The following is a 15,972-nucleotide window of genomic DNA, read 5'->3' as shown; positions in this document are numbered from 1 at the left end:
CTAGATGGAAGCATCCACTATGTCTGACCTAACATGTTGACACATGTTTTGCCAACAATGCCAGGGGGTTGGAGCTTGGAAAGCTATTTAAGCCCACGTTTTCCCAAACCAGACCCTTTCACAATATGTGGCAGCTGGTTTCTTCAGAAAGGTTATCTTAAACATTTTTTTCAACTCATTATATATCATTTCCCAGTAGGCTTTTGCCTTCTTACAGGCCCACCACATAGGGAAAAAGGAACCTTCTTTCTCTTGGGGATAATGGGATTAGAGATATCTAAATAGCATAAAAGATGGAAAGAAGGCAACATCATGACCAAAGCCGGGTGAACTCTGGTTCTCGGAACAGCATCAATCAGCAACTCGAGCCTCTGAAACGTTCAGAAGCTGAGCACGCTCTTATCAGCAGAGTGAATAAATCTTCACAACGGAAGTGTCAGACAGAGACATGAAAGCATTATTTACAGGCGTTTATTCAGCATAGTTCAGGAACAAAGGAAAAACATGTCTGCTTCCCTTCGTGTCCAAGCAAAACGGCAATAACAGCAAAAGCAATATACAAACGAAAGTTCCCAGCAAGCCTTTGCTGGAAGTAAACAGGCATGTGACACACAACAGTCATGCCTGTTCCTTTTAAGGTGGAACAGAACTATATCCTAACAGTTAGTACTGGAAGACCCATGTAGAAAAGGAGTTATGTTTGTCCCTTTGGAGGTTGTGGACTCTCCATCCTTGGAGGTTTCTAAGCAGAGGTTGGGTGGCCATCTCTCATGGATGCTTTAGCTGAGATTCCTTCATTGAATTGGACTAGATGATCCTTATGGTCCCTTCCAACTCTATGTTTCTATGATTCTAGTCACAACTATGTGTCAAAAGATGATGAGCACTTGGAGGCATCTTGGAGGTGATTCTCACATACCTCTCCAGCTGTGAGACCTAGGGATAAGATATAGACTCCCTTTGGGGTTAACCTGAGCCCTGATTTTCACCTACCCAGAGCCATGGGGCTTAAAGTGGTAGCCACTGTCTTTCTCAACATCTGAAGATGTGCAACAGCATGACAACCCTGCCTTTAAACCATATAGTCTCACTTTATTTTCAGGCAAGTTTAAGTCATCAGGCAGTTCTAGCATTTGGTAATAAAGCATGTTAGTGATGCAGATCTAAGAAGATAAGAATATCCTTTTGGAGAGTGAGCCAAATACCCATCTAGGCTTTGTTGTTGTTGTTGTTGTTTAGTCGTTTAGTCATGTCTGACTCTTCGTGACCCCATGGACCAGAGCACGCCAGGCACTCCTGTCTTCCACTGCCTCCCGCAGTTTGGTCAAACTCATGTTGTAGCTTCGAGAACACTATCCAACCATCTCATCCTCTGTCATCCCCTTCTCCTTGTGCCCTCAATCTTTCCCAACAAAATGGTCTTTTCCAGGGAGTCTTCTCTTCTCATGAGGTAGCCAAAGTACTGGAGCCTCAGCTTCAGGATCTGTCCTTCCAGTGAGCACTCAGGGCTGATTTCCTTAAGAATGGATAGGTTTGATCTTCTTGCAGGCCATGGGACTCTCAAAAGTCTCCTCCAGCACCATCTAGGCTAGGCAGGTGCTTATAGGAAGCCCACAAGCAGGTCATAAGTGTTGCAGCACTGTGCCCAATTCAGATCTCGGCAACTGGCATTCAGAGTTGTTGGGAAACCCTTATGCCCCTCATGGAGCCACAGTTCCCAGAGCTCCCTGGGAAGAAGGACTGATAGTTAAACTACTCTGGACTTGGTAGCTCTGTGAGAGGAATAGGGGTCTCCTCACAACTTTCAGCACCCTGGACAGCTCCCAGAATTTGAAGGAAGACGTGGCTGTTCATATTGTTATCATAGCACTTTAAATGTACCTGTGTATGTGGCCATAGGCAGCACTAGTACAGTGGTATCACAAGGCATAACAGCTGTGCAAAGGCTCTCCTTTCTCCATCTGATTGCTAATGTGGGCAGAGAAATGCCTGAAGAGGGCTAAATAAGTCACCCTATCCAGGAAAGAAAGGTTTGCCTGACCAGGAACACTATTCAAGAATGCTGCAAGTCATGTTGAGTAGTTGCTGTGATTGCTGGTAGTTATGAAGTGTTTCCAGTAAGTGAAAAGGCATATGAGACATTGTTGTTTCTTTATTTCCCAAGTACTACCCAGGAACCCCTTGAAAGTTGCAGCAAAGTGGTGAGCAGAGAATTGGTTAAACTGAACTTGCTGAGTGAGGGGACGATGCTGCCACAGAAGCCTTTCCATATCTTATGCAAGAGATGACTTATGATATATATCTTTCAGAGTGAGACCCTGTGATGGAATTCATGATTCAAAGCAAAACACTCAGCAGACAGTATGCACACTATTTACTGGAGGTAATGAGATTGAGCAGGAGTATATGTGAGCACAGTGTCAGTCTGTATAACACTGAAAAAAGGTTGTTTGGTGTTTTATTACTATCTAGGATGTGTGTAGGGTTTGGTGGTTTTTTTTTTGAAAAGCAGAAATTGCAATCTTTGTAAAGAGCCCTTCTGGACAAAGAGTCATCCTTTATTTTTCCTGGAGAAGAAGTACTGTACTTTTCCTTCTATAGGACGCCCCCATGTATAAGACGACCCCTATTTTGGGGGCCTCAAAATTTAGAAAATAGGCAGGATTGAATTTTGGGGGAGGATTATTGGGGGGGGGGTGAAGAAGAAGAGAAGAAGAGTTTGGATTTGATATCCAGCCTTTCACTCCCCTTCAGGAGTCTCAAAGCGGCTAACATTCTCCTTTCCCTTCCTCCCCCACAACAAACACTCTGTGAGGTGAGTGGGGCTGAGAGACTTCAAAGAAGTGTGACTAGCCCAAGGTCACCCAGCAGCTGCATGTGGAGGAGCGGGGACGTGAACCCGGTTCCCCAGATTACGAGACTACCGCTCTTAACCACTACGCCACACTGGCTCGAATGCCGAACATCGCTCACTTGCCAGAACGCAGCACACAACTGCTCGCATCGCTTACAATTGCCGCTTCCAGTCTCGGGCTTGTGCTTCATTCCAGCAGCTGAGTGATTTTCAGCATTTGCTGCTTGATTGGGGGGGGGATGCCAAAAATTGCTCACCTGCCAGAACACAGCACACAACTGCTCGAGCCGCAGCTGCCCAATCACCACCATTAGCCCCCTCAATTCCGCTGCGGCAGCCAAGAGACAGCTGCCCTTGCCACAGCAAGCAGGAGTTTGATTGGCGACCGCTGGTGGTGATCGGGCAGCTGATAGGTGGTTTCCATCTTATACGTGGAAAAATATGGTAATTTAGTTTGATGTAAAAAAAACCACAAACCTGTTGTGGGATGCCATGGACTTGAATGGATGTCTCGTGGTTTGTGGCTGGGACCTAATCTCAGTTCAGTGAGGTTGTTATCACTTTCAAGGCCTACATAGACTGAGACAACAGACAGAAATTAGGGCAGAAATCATGGACCATCATAGTAATGTAACTGCAGAGTATCATTTAGTAAGCATTGTGGCGTTTGCCCTCCTAGGTGTGTGACATCATACTGGGTCATAAGGAAAGGGTTAACTAAGTGTAAAATGATAAACCAATAGGAACCCAAGGGGAGGAGTTAGAGTTAGAGTTTTTAAGAAGTCAGTCTGGAGTTAGAGAAGAGAGAGGGAAGATAAATCTGTGGGTTGAGCTAGTCTTATGTGAGAGAGTGAGAGAATCTGTTAGGAGGAGTCAGTCAAGCAGTTGAGATAATCAGTCAGAAGGTATTAGGAAGGTATAGTCCAGTAAAGAAACTAAGGTTAAGAAGTCAGTCTGGAGTTAGAGAAGAGAGAGGGAGGATAAATCTGTGGGTTGGGCTAGTTATATGTGAGAGAGTGAGAGAATCTGTTAAGAGGAGTCAGTTAAACAGTTGGGATAATCAGTCAGAAGGTATTAGGAAGGTATAGGCCGGTAAAGAAACTAAGGTTAAGAAACTGACAAGAAAAATTATCTGAAACCATAAACTTGTTAATGCTTACAAAATAAACTTGTTTATTTGGTTTAATGTTAACAACTGTCTGGACTCAGTGTGTACCCGAGAGAAACGGGTTGGTGGCAGTGGGGAAGTGATCACAGTGGTGGCACAGGGATCAATAGACCGTCAAACGTCTGGGGACCCTGTGTGATCGCCACAAGCATATTGCTGGTTTCATTTGTAGGCTTGCAGCAAAAAGTTAAACAGCAAGTTACTTTTAACCTTTCTAATTTAAAGAAAGCAGTTAATCAATTCATTAATTGCTTCCCTTATCATTTCCTTTTTTTAAAAAAGGCAACTTGAAAAGCTTACATTCGTCAGCTCCCTAATTGTCTCCTATGCTGTTCTTTAGCAGTACTTATTCATTTCCAACCTTAACTAAATATTGTCCCCATTATTTAAATATGAATAATAAATCACAACTATCATTTATTTAGAGTAAGTTAAAGTGGTCAACATGTCTTGGCTGAGTTTTATTGTGCATAAGTGCATTTACCAATGATCCAAGCTCTGTCAAACAGATTTCACTTCCCCATAAAAAGCAAAAGGAATGCAAAAATAAATTATATGCGTGATTTCTCCCCCCCCCCCACTGGCACTGTTAAATCTAATAAAAAGTGGTTTATATAGCAGGCTGGGTGGTGATAGTGTCTAATGCACCTAAGCTGGACAAGGACAGGGTTTAGAGCAATTCCTCTTGTGTTATTGTTAGGTTATTTTGTAGGGTTGTAATTTAAAAGCTTATCTCAAGAAAACACAAAAGGGGAACAGTGGGGTTGAACTGCTAGCATTAGCACTGCCCCCTTCCCCCCCCCATCCCCATCACCCTCCAACTTGTGGAAGGTTTACCACACATTGTAGAATAGGCATATGTACCAACTGCACAATTTAGTTTCGAACTCTGATTTAACACTTCAGAAAACAGTTTAATTTGGTCCTAAGTACTTTGGAGAATGTCTAATGCATACATACATACATAATTTTTATTTGTATACTGTCTCTCCAGTTTAAACCATGCTGAAGATGGCTTAACAACATGAAAAAATACATAACTGCAACATAACAAAATTAGTCTTCAACAATAAATAGAACATTAAAAAATATACAATCAAACCAAACCATTTCCACATACTCACAAGATCTAAAATAAAAATATAAAAAATCAGCAGTAAGAAACCCTCCAAAAAACCCACTAGTCCAAGATTCTGTTCAGCAGCCTCCCAGGCCACTTCAAAAAAGGACTGCAAGGCCAGGAGCAGGTCTTCCAAGACTCACAGCCAAGATGGTCTTTGGCTTCTTCAATATCTTGCTCCCCTAGGTTCTTCTGGGAGGAGAGGTAGTGCATAAATTGACTGACTGAATGAATGAATGAATGAATGAATGAAATAGTGTCTGATACCACATCCCAGTTCAGAAAGGCAAAACTTAGTGCCTCTCCTATTCATGGGGAAATGAAAAGCAAAGCAAAAATGCAGTTGTGGCTATTTTTTTCTTTTATTGCAAAAGCACATGAAATTTGCAGGCTTGCTAACCCCTTCTGAGATGATAAATCCTGCCCAATTTCAGAAGGATAGATGCAGTGATTTTCCTGCAAGGTAGGCTTTGCACTTTGGGTGTGGTTACAAAAAGGGATCGGGTTACTCTTCACTATTGTTTTGTGAGCAATTCATGTGAAAATATTATATATATGAGAGGAAACACTACATAAGAAACCTGCAAAATTTCAGAAGGATGAGTGCAAAAGGTTTTTAAATGCTAGGTGCATTAGTTTATCTGTTGAAGAGAGAGAGAAAAAACTTTTGAGGAGGGGGAGAGAATTAATATATATATACTTCCCGGGGGCCGCTAGGGGCGCATTGGAAGATGGCCGACAATACCGTCTCTCTGGCTCACACAAGGTAATTAAGAGGCTGATATGGGAGTATGCAGCCTCCCTTGTTACCCCAGGGAATGGGGAAACACTGCCTCACCTGCGGTTGCCATAAATCACCCCCGAGTTTGAAAGAAGGGGGTGAGGGCACTAGGCGCACAGCACTTGTGTGGGATGGCTCTCCCGGACGCTGTCTCTGATAGCGCGCCTGGTTGCAGCAGCTCAAAATAAACAATTAGAGAGAAGCAAATGCATATATTTTGAGTGAAGAATGGGAGTTAAGACTGCTAATTGAAGTGACCTCTGTGAAGTGGAGCGACGGGCTGGATTCAACAGGAAAATATATAAAGAAGAAGATACGTCAAAGGGTCGGTATGTTGGAACGGGACTGAAAGGGGGGGACTTTTTTTCTCTATGTGATTACCTAACAATCCCTCCCCAAGAAGAACCATTGCACAATTGACTATAAGCGGGATGATTAAGAAACGGTGTGGAAATGTATTACTAACCAAAGGCTTGGCTCATGGAGATCTGGAAAAATGAAAGACCTTTGGAATGACGCAGTTATAAAAAGAGGGTCGCCATGTTGGCAGGCTTTGTTGCAGGACTGATGATCAAGGGGGAAGGGGGAGGAAGCTATGGCTTTGTTATTATATTGGACTCCTGGCAGAACCCCCTGAGAAGATCGAGAAGGGAGTGACAGGCCTGTGAAGATTAATGAGCAGACGGTAAGACTGTTTTTTCTATGGAAGTGATGAAATGCGTCTGCCGTCTGAATATGACTCTTGGATGAATGGAAAAACCCACACAGGATTATAAAAATGCTTGTTTTCAACTCACTTGTGGAGACTATCAGAGGTCACAAAGAGAAAGGAAAAATATATGAAAACAACAAGAAGAGATGAGGAAAACAACAAAGAGAGGATTGGATAGAATTGTGAACATTATTTGGACAGAACTGTGAACATCAAAGCAGCAGCAATAAGATGATCGGATCCCTTTCGGAGCTTGAAATATGGGTACCCCCAATAGAAATTCAAAATTTGGCTCTGTAATTTGGAATTAATGTGATTTGATTGGTTTGTTTACACACACACACACACACACACACACACACACACACACACACACTTCCATTCTGGGAACCATCATGAAGAGAAAAGGTTGCAGCAACAGTTACAAACTGTGACAATGGCAGTGGATGGGCAACAGGGGGTACATGCCCTGGGTGGCAGGTTAGGGGGCAACAAACAATGTGCCCCACTCAACACCACCAAAAAATAGTCTTCCTCTCCTTCATGTTCCCTAACACTGCAAGACGGAAGCCTCTGCATCATTCCTTTTTTGAGAGGTGTGGGATGGATGAATCTCTAGGCTTCCTCCTCTTCCTCCTGGTGGTGGCTGTAGTAGTGATGGTGGAATTAAGAGAAGACAGTCCTTACCTCCCCTTCACCATCTATTCACCACTGGTGGAGCTGCTACCTGGGCCATGGAGCCTTGCCACAGCACATAGCTCTGCCGGGCCAAATGGAGTTGGCTATCTGCCTGGCTAAAACGGGATTTGCTGAAAGCACATTGAGTTCACTGCAGAGGTGACCTGGAGGAGGGAAAAGAGAGAGAAGGTGCTTACGTGAACCAGAGAACTGCCTTCTTCTTCTGCCTTGTCCGGTTGGTAGGCTCTCCCACACAAGAAACAGTCTCTGACAGTTTTATTACTTCAGATTTATTCAGCAATTAAAGGCTCAGGAGTCAGAGGTTCGTTAACTCATTCGTCCATTGAGTTCAGTTGCCGGATCTAGCCAAGGGCATACGAACAGGGGGCGGTGCTCCCCGGGTACCACCTGGGGGGGGGTGACAAAATGGCCCTCTGCCTCCCCCCAGCTGTAGAGTGGCTGAGGGATCTAGCCTCTTTTTTTCCGGTGGAAACAAGGCACTCTCCACCTCTTCTTCCTCCCCTTTCCTGTCATGAGCTTTTCAGCTAAACGGCTCAAACTTCGGGTTTTGGGAGACCCCTTTTCTATTAGCCAGGCTGCATTCCTGAGCGAGGTAAGTTTACCTCACTTTCACTGTGTAAAGGAGTCAGATTCCTACTAATTTCTGGTTCTCCCGCCTCCTTTGGATTCCGCTCAGTCTGTCAGAAAGGGAACACCTCTGACATACTTGTGTGTGTGTGTGTGTGTGTGTGTGTGTGTGGCAGGGGAGAGACACTGACTAGTTGGTATGCTGGTCTGCACATGGCCACGGGGTGCACTACACCATTCCCACCTCCTCAGGGGGCACTGGGAAGGCAGGAGAGGAAAAGGAATTTTGTTATTATTCATTGAACTGGGGGGCAGCTAAGCCTTGAGTCTTGTGGGTGACTTCTTTACTCACAGTTGTTGTCTCCTTCCTTCTCTCTCTCTCCCTTGTTCCCTAGCACACCCACTAGAGAATGTAAGTCCCCGGAGGTGCAGCAGGGGATTTCTGTATATTTTTCTTAGTCCTACACAATGTACATCAATCAAGAAGGTGAGAAATATTTCCTTTCGTTTGCACACACTCCTGCACTGTCTGGGGGGCACAAACATGCATCAGAGGGGGGCACTGGACGGTGGCTAAAGATGGAGGGAAAAGAGAGAGGAGGACCCTAACCCTAACCCTATAGTCTCTGTGTCGGAAGCTCTGCTCAGCCAAGCTGATAAAGCTCATTTTCTTCCCGAGCCTTCAGAATCGCCTCCTGACGTGTTTAACGACCTCGAGCCTTTGATGAGGCTCCAAGGCACATTTTTATCCAGCAGAGTTCCCAGCACAGGGAAGAGACGAGAGGTCTGGGCTACATTGTAAAGAGTTTTATTTCTAAGCTATGCAGACAGAAAAGACATCCTCTCTCTATGAAAGCAGAGAGCAACTGAACAATGGAACAAAGGAACAAAGGAAACAGGAAACCACTAACGTCACATCCCATCTCCCGACTCCCTTGAGACTTCCAATAGTATGGAATCCCAGGAATGTAAAAAGAGTCCTGTGACTCCAAGCAGCTGCACAGTGATAAGAACAGAAACTAACACTCTGCTCCTGTTGTCCCTTCATAGCTGTAACACCTGTAATGGACTCCTGTCCCTTAGTCTTGATCTGGCAACAGGATGACTCCCATTTAGTTTCTTCTAGAACCAGAAATTCTTAATCTGGATGGAGCCACCACTAGGCCAGCAACTCTATCTTGAGTTTGGGCTTCTAAAATTTGCTGAAGATCCTGAGAATGAAATGAAACGCCTGTGCAAGATTTCTTATTCGATGTAGGCTTTAAATGTTCCTAGGTTTCACACACTCGCTTCCCACCCAGCTCTTTTCAGCAGCTTCAGTTGTGGTGGGCAGAAAGATATGCCCTTTTTACCTTTACTCAGATGAGAGCACAAAGAATCAATTTATCCCAGAATCCTCCAGGCCTTTTGGAATCATTCCCAGCCTACCCTGGAATGAGATTATAGCAAGTCGTCTCTGGAGGTGTTGGAGCTAAAACTGTGGTTAGTCAGAGGAAACATGCTGTTCCAACTAAACTATTTTTGAAGAGGGGAAAAAAATAGAAACCACAGTGAGAAACTGTTAAAACAAGAGCTGTGCTTTTTAAAAAAGGACTGTCAGGTTTATTTGTCACGCAAATATATATTAAATATAGACTCCAGACTATCATATAGTACATTGGAAATAAGGAAATTGATTCAAGCTGCTCTGCTTGTTCCCTGTGGTAGATACTGTTCAATATCCACTTACAAGTGTTAAATTTCACCCTGGGTGGGATGCCAGATGAATTTATAGTCTATATAAACCAAAACGTACATTTAATAGAAAAGTCCAGGTCAACATATCGACATTTCAGAAACATTATGAAGATGCAGACTGCTTGCCGTTGTGTTTGCAAATGAAAAAAAAAAATCCTGAGATTAAGTACTGTTGTGAATATATCTCTCATTTAAATTTGATTAGGGAGACTGTTGTGGAAGGCTGTTTTTAAAATTACTGACCCTGGAATGACACTTACAGTTATTTGCTCAGTTTCAGATGTTAACCTGATGTTCAACTGAAGCTGACAGCTGTGTGCAGTCTTATTGATTTCCAGTTTGATCTTCCATTCCAGGCGGTCCACTGGCATGCTAAGGAAATGAGTGGGAACTACCAGCTAGAATAACTTTGTTCAGAGACATACCTATGAATTGTAAACAGGTTTGCAGGGGTTTTTGGTCTCTTCTTCAGCATGACAGAGATAAATGTGTACTAATTGTTGTGTAATAATAGTACCATACTGCACAATAGCTATAACCAGCCCCCCCCCCCCCAGCTGGAACTCAGTTCCAGCACCTCTCAGGTGGGCTCCATTGCCATTATAAGACAACAAGGGAAATGATCTTGGTGAGTTTCAGCACCTCTTTTTCTAGAAAAATAGCACTGGCTATAACACATATTTATTAACCCCCCACCACAACCCAATGCATGTTGTCAACTAAATCTATTCAGGCCTCAGGTGCAAAATGGTTTGAGAATTCTACTTCTGGATGACTACTCTCTATGTTATCCTAGAGGGAGGCCAAAAATAAAATAAAAAGGATATGCAGATCTCCCATTTTTCAGATATTGCAAAGATGGTTTGTCCTTGCCTATTATCCCATTGATGCAGATAAATGTTATCCCATCAATGCAGATTGATGGGCCTTCAGGCCTGTCTCAAAGCTGCCTGCCCAGCAATGGACCAAATTGTTGACAAGCTGCCTCAGATCCCTCAGGCAAATGAGAATCCAGATAAACAGCTAATAACTGATCTAAGCTGTTGGTTGAACGCTTAAATCCACTAGGCTGGGTAACTTCCTTTGATGATGTGATGTGTGGGATAATTGTTTTGCCACCCATCCTGAGAAGGCAATAGTAGCATGAAGATTGACATCATTTACAACTTTGTAGAAGCAAGCCACGCAACTGTCCCATTTTAAATGGAACATTCCAGATTGATAGAAGCTGCCCTGGTTTCTGATCTTAATCTCAGATGTCCCATTTTGGCTCCCATACTCTGGTTGTACCAAAAGACAGATGCCCTGCCTTGTGGTTTGAGTCAGTTGGCTCACACCAGAGTGCATCATCACAATTCTTCCTCCTTCCATCGCAGCTTCCAGAATATTCATTCATTTATCTATTTATTTTGGGCACCAAAGGAGGTAGTAGAGGCCGAACAGGGTGGCACAGCTTCTCCTAAGGCTGAGGAGGAGGAGGCCATGGGTGAATGTACAAGAGGGGCAGGGAGTGGGGAGATGAAAGTGGAAGTGAATAAGCAAGGGGGCGAGAGAGGGATATGGTAGTGGCAAGGGGGCAAGGGAGCAGGCAAACAATGGGGACAGTGGGATAGTGGGGGGGGTGCCTCAATTTGCCCTCCCAAAATGTTGGGGGATATGGATATGAGGTGTTCATTAGGGACAAGTAGATGCAAGGTTAATCAGACTTGAAGCCACTAGTCAGGAGATGAAAGATCCTAGCCATGTTACCTTATTACACGAACCATTCTTGCCTTTGCAAAAGCATTTCTGTTGAAGTTGTTTAACCTGTCAACCATTCAGAAATTCTTGTGGGACTGTGGCAGGCGATGTGGATGGATATCCTGTCAAGTAAACTTGTGTAACTGCCTGGGAAGAAACCTATTTATAGGAAGTCTTTTTCAGAAGTGAAACTGGGTTGCAGCAGTCCAGAAAAATACACCTGGGTGTCACACTGAACACAGCTTATTGAATCCGTCCACAATATTTCACCTGGTCCAGCAGCAATGAGCAAGACGTCTTGGGAAACAGAAGAAGAGATGAATATATTCCCAAATCTGCTTGTATATTAGATTATGATTGGGGGAACACCCTGAGGAATGTTGTAATTTGCATAGAAAATTTCTGATGCCATTTTTTTGCATGATCTCCTGCCCTCTCAAAGGGTTATCATGTAGATATTTCAGAAGTGAATGAGCATCTGGGGTTTGGTCAGAGATAATGGCCATAATCCTGACAGGCACATATGAATCCATTGATAATATTGAAACCTTTAGTTTTATCACCTCAGCTAAAATCAATGGAGATTGCAATGGGCTGACTGGCAAGGTAAAGTTGACAGGCCTCTTCAGCAGTTTATACTTGTAAGATGAGCCAGTTGTTGTTGTTTTTAGTGGTGTTTTATCTCTTAAATCATTTTTGTTGTACATGGTTGCAGAACCAGGCATTGGGTTCCCATACCCCAACTCATGAAAATTAGAGACCAGTGAGGCTGGTTTTTGGGAGTCAAAACAGGCCACAACTTTATTGAATACAGATGAAAGAGGTTTGGCTTGGGCATGGAGCAAACAAAATACTTCCGGCCCGCCCACTGGAACTGATGTATGGTCAATCCAGACCGGGGGTCCTAAGACTTACATCCAATAGGGTGACCCCCGCAGGGAACACCATCTGGGAGAGTGCCTTCAGCTTTGGCCCTCACTGGGCATGGACAAGGCCACTCCCCCCAGATCCCTTTAATGGGACACCCCACCATTTGGAGGGGCAGGAGGGGACCACTTCCTCCCCTCTATCCAAAACAATGGATTGTCCCAATGCCCAACCCCAGTTGTGATGATTGCTATGAGGTAGGCAAAACCACCGGGTCAGTGGCAATTAGCCTGGTGGGCAAATTCCTACATGGCCCCTTAAAGAACGGCGACCACTGTAGCCACAACAAAGTCTTTGACTATCAGCTTAAACTGAGGGTGGGTGGGCAAGGGAGAAACCCAGTGAAGGAACAAACAGGTAGTGCCCCAGGTGTGGGCTGCTTAAATGGGCAAGGACCGGATCCTAGGGAAGCCTACTTGATCCATCCGCTCCACCCCCTGGCACAAGCCAAGTCCCCAGCCTGCATCCCCATTAGCCAAAGCCGGGTGCAGGCTAGGATCCAGTTCCTGATAGGCGGAGGGGGCTTAAGCCCCCCCATCAAGAAGTGCACCACTGTTCCAGTTCCCTCGTCAGGGCCATAGGGAAGTCTCTGCCGTCCTGCAACACTCTGACACCACCAAGAGGGGTGAGCAGACTTGTGGGACAGTATAAGTATTTTTAAAGGAGGAGAAGGAGAAGAATGTCATTGGCTAGGAAAACAATTCTCATGAACATCTGTCACTGGGAACTCAATTTCGCAGTAACTAAAATATTTTCTCCATAAATTGAAAAGTCAAAAGTCAAACAAAGAAGCTTGAGAGATTTGTCTGCCACAGCAAACCCTAACATCAATCCACATAATGTTTTACACAGATGTCATTTAAAATTAAACTTCAGTCGGAAATTCCATTGTGTTATAAATGATACGAAACCTTGTCACTTTGTCCAGTCTCTTTGAGTTTCTATAGAATTTTGAACCCTTATCTACTGCTGAGCCCTGAGATAAATCATTTTTACTTACACTGAAATGAAAGAGGGGCCAGTCGAGAACTGATAGTCATCTAATTAGCCAGAGTTTCTTTCTGTTCCTTTCAACTTGGTTTAGCCTGTAATTAACACCTTCACCATATTAATAATAGGTTTGATCTGAACTTCCAGGTTTGAAGTTCAGATCAAAATGTGACATTTAAGTTAAAAAGAATGACTCCCCCCCTGTTGTTGAAAAAGTCACCATATTTCAAAAATGTACCCTATCTCCAACTTTTTTATTCTTTTTTAAAATTATAATTCTACTTTGTAGGCTCTATGTGCATTGGTTTCCTCCTTGATCTGGAACCCTGCATTATCAATGCTCTAAACTGCAGAGGGAGCCTATCTTCAAGGTCTCTCTTCTCCCTGTCAATATGTGGGGGGCAGGGGGGTGGATCTGGCAGAGATGCCTCAGTGGGGTGAGAGCTAGAAGGTACAACTGTGCCCTTAGGTGGAGGTGAATGTTTTCAGGTGAGGGGGGGCAGAGAGAAACATGCACACTTCTTGTCATTCTACTTCACTAAAACAAAAACAAAAAAAACCCTGACACAAACATGGGGGTATAGACACACTGTTGTTGTTTAGTCGTTTAGTCATGACTGACTTTTCGTGACCCCCATGGACCAGAGCATGCCAGGCACTCCTGTCTTCCACTGCCTCCCGCAGCTTTGTCAAACTCATGTTGGTAGCTTCGAGAACATGTCCAACCATCTCGCCCTCTGTTGTCCCCTTCTCCTTGTGCCCTCAATCTTTCCCAACATCAGGGTCTTTTCCAGGGAGTCTTCTCTTCTCATGAGGTGGCTAAAGTATTGGAGCCTCAGCTTCAGGATCTGTCCTTCCAGTGAGCACTCTGGGCTGATTTCCTTCAGAATGGATAGGTTTGATCTTCTTGCAGTCCATGGGACTCTCAAGAGTCTCCTCCAGACCATAATTCAAAAGCATCAATTCTTTGGCGATCAGCCTTCTTTATGGTCCAGCTCTCACTTCCATACATCACTACTGGGAAAACCATAGCTTTAACTATACGGACCTAATAATGTGCAAATAACTGTAAAGAGGAGCAGACCATATTGAGCCTAGTGGGGCTCCTCTGGGGATGAATTCTGCCCATTTGTGGGGTAATTTGTGACCCACTGTGCTGTATATGACAAATTATTATTATTATTATTATTATTATTATTATTATTATTATTATTATTAGTGTTCCAACATGGTGTTATTTCTTGTATCAGAAAACTACTTCAGATATTCTGGTCAAGCAACTTGTACCAGGTTAGAAACCTCAAGCAACATCACCCTTGCTTGTAGCTGATTAGGGAAATGCTACTATTCTAATCTCAGTTTATTTTTATTTCACTGCCCTACTTATAGGTAGTATTCAACGATAAATTATATTTTCCGCAGGGAGAGAGAGGTTTGGGAAAACTGAAATTAGAACTGCTGCATGTTTAAATAAGCTCTTTCTTCCTTTCTTGCCTTCACAAATAATTATTCCAACATAAGTGTTTCCTGTCTCTCCAAGGATTCTCTCCCCTCCCCAATAGATTATGACCTGAGGTAGTTATCCTGAGTTTACTTTAGTCTCCTATTTGTTTCCTGAAATGGCTGAATTCAATGGCACTTGCCCTCCATTGTCCAGGAAAGGCATTAGGATCAGCAAACAGAACTTAGGACTCAGCTACATTAGTAAAGAAAAAGTGTTTTATATGCGTTATAACACTGTGACATCAGATGGCGCTGTGGAGTTCCATCTTTCACCAACGTGATTTCCCCCTTTGAGGTTTACAATGCATTTTCCTGAAGCGTTTTTTTTTTGTGTGTGTGTGTTTTCAATGTGTGTAGATCCAGCCCTAGTTAGTCTTCCCATGGCCTAGTGACTACCAGCTTGTGGTGATATGAAAGTGGGTTGTTTCATTGATGGCCATAGTATTATGTGGGACTGTGGGCAATTCCAGCTCCCCCCCCTGCCCTTATCTGCTCTGTGATGCCAGTTTGTGGCTCCTGCATAGCAACTGGCTCCCAAGGCTAGAGAACCGTTCCAAATTGTGTCTTTTGGGGTAGCTCAGGGACTAGAAACTTATCTGGGGGCTTAAAACCAGAGGAGCCTTTTTTACCCCAAACTGTTCTCCTGAACCAGTGATTGGTGTGCCAAAGACTTGAGAGAAGGAGGAGCCAATCTCAATCAATAGTGAAATAAAAAACTAAACAGCTTTAGACTCTACAGAACACCAAAAAGGGAGCCAACATTTAGAAAGCCGAAGGATGGATATTCCTTCCAAATCTGAAATCTATAGGTGACATTATGGTGAGCTAGCTTTTGAGCTTTCCAGAATACTTATCTGGGTGTTTGGTATTGCAGGGCCTATATTGGGCTTCCTCAAGCTTGGCCCTCCAGATGTTTTTGGCCTACAACTCCCATGATCCCTAGCTAGCAGGACCAGTGATCAGGGAAAATGGGAATTGTAGTCTCAAATCATCTGGAGGGCCAAGTTTGAGGAAGCCTGGTCTCTATTAATGGTCAGTCAGCTCAATTTCATCCAACTATTGTAGTGAGAAACCAGTGGGCAGAGAACAATAAGTTTTATGGCTCATATTTAAAAAGTGGTTCAAAGGACTGGTTTGAAACTTGATAGTGTGTGTGAGTTAAGCTTGAGGATAG

At 43.8% G+C, this 15,972-nt stretch overlaps 1 long non-coding RNA gene across 1 annotated transcript; it reads left to right on the top strand.

Moving 5' to 3' along the window:
- Positions 1 to 3,523: 3,523 nt before the first annotated feature.
- LOC309332671 lies at positions 3,524 to 4,049 on the top strand. The gene is made up of 2 exons (XR_014152292.1): positions 3,524 to 3,613; positions 3,795 to 4,049. It is a non-coding gene; the product is annotated as an uncharacterized lncRNA (long non-coding RNA).
- Positions 4,050 to 15,972: the final 11,923 nt, after the last annotated feature.

Source organism: Podarcis erhardii (assembly GCF_964252035.2).
Source record: "Podarcis erhardii genome assembly, chromosome: 17".
In the NCBI taxonomy this organism is placed as follows: domain Eukaryota; kingdom Metazoa; phylum Chordata; class Lepidosauria; order Squamata; family Lacertidae; genus Podarcis; species Podarcis erhardii.
The sequence above is the reverse complement of the archived record's forward strand: the minus strand, read 5'-3'. Positions and strand labels throughout refer to the sequence as shown.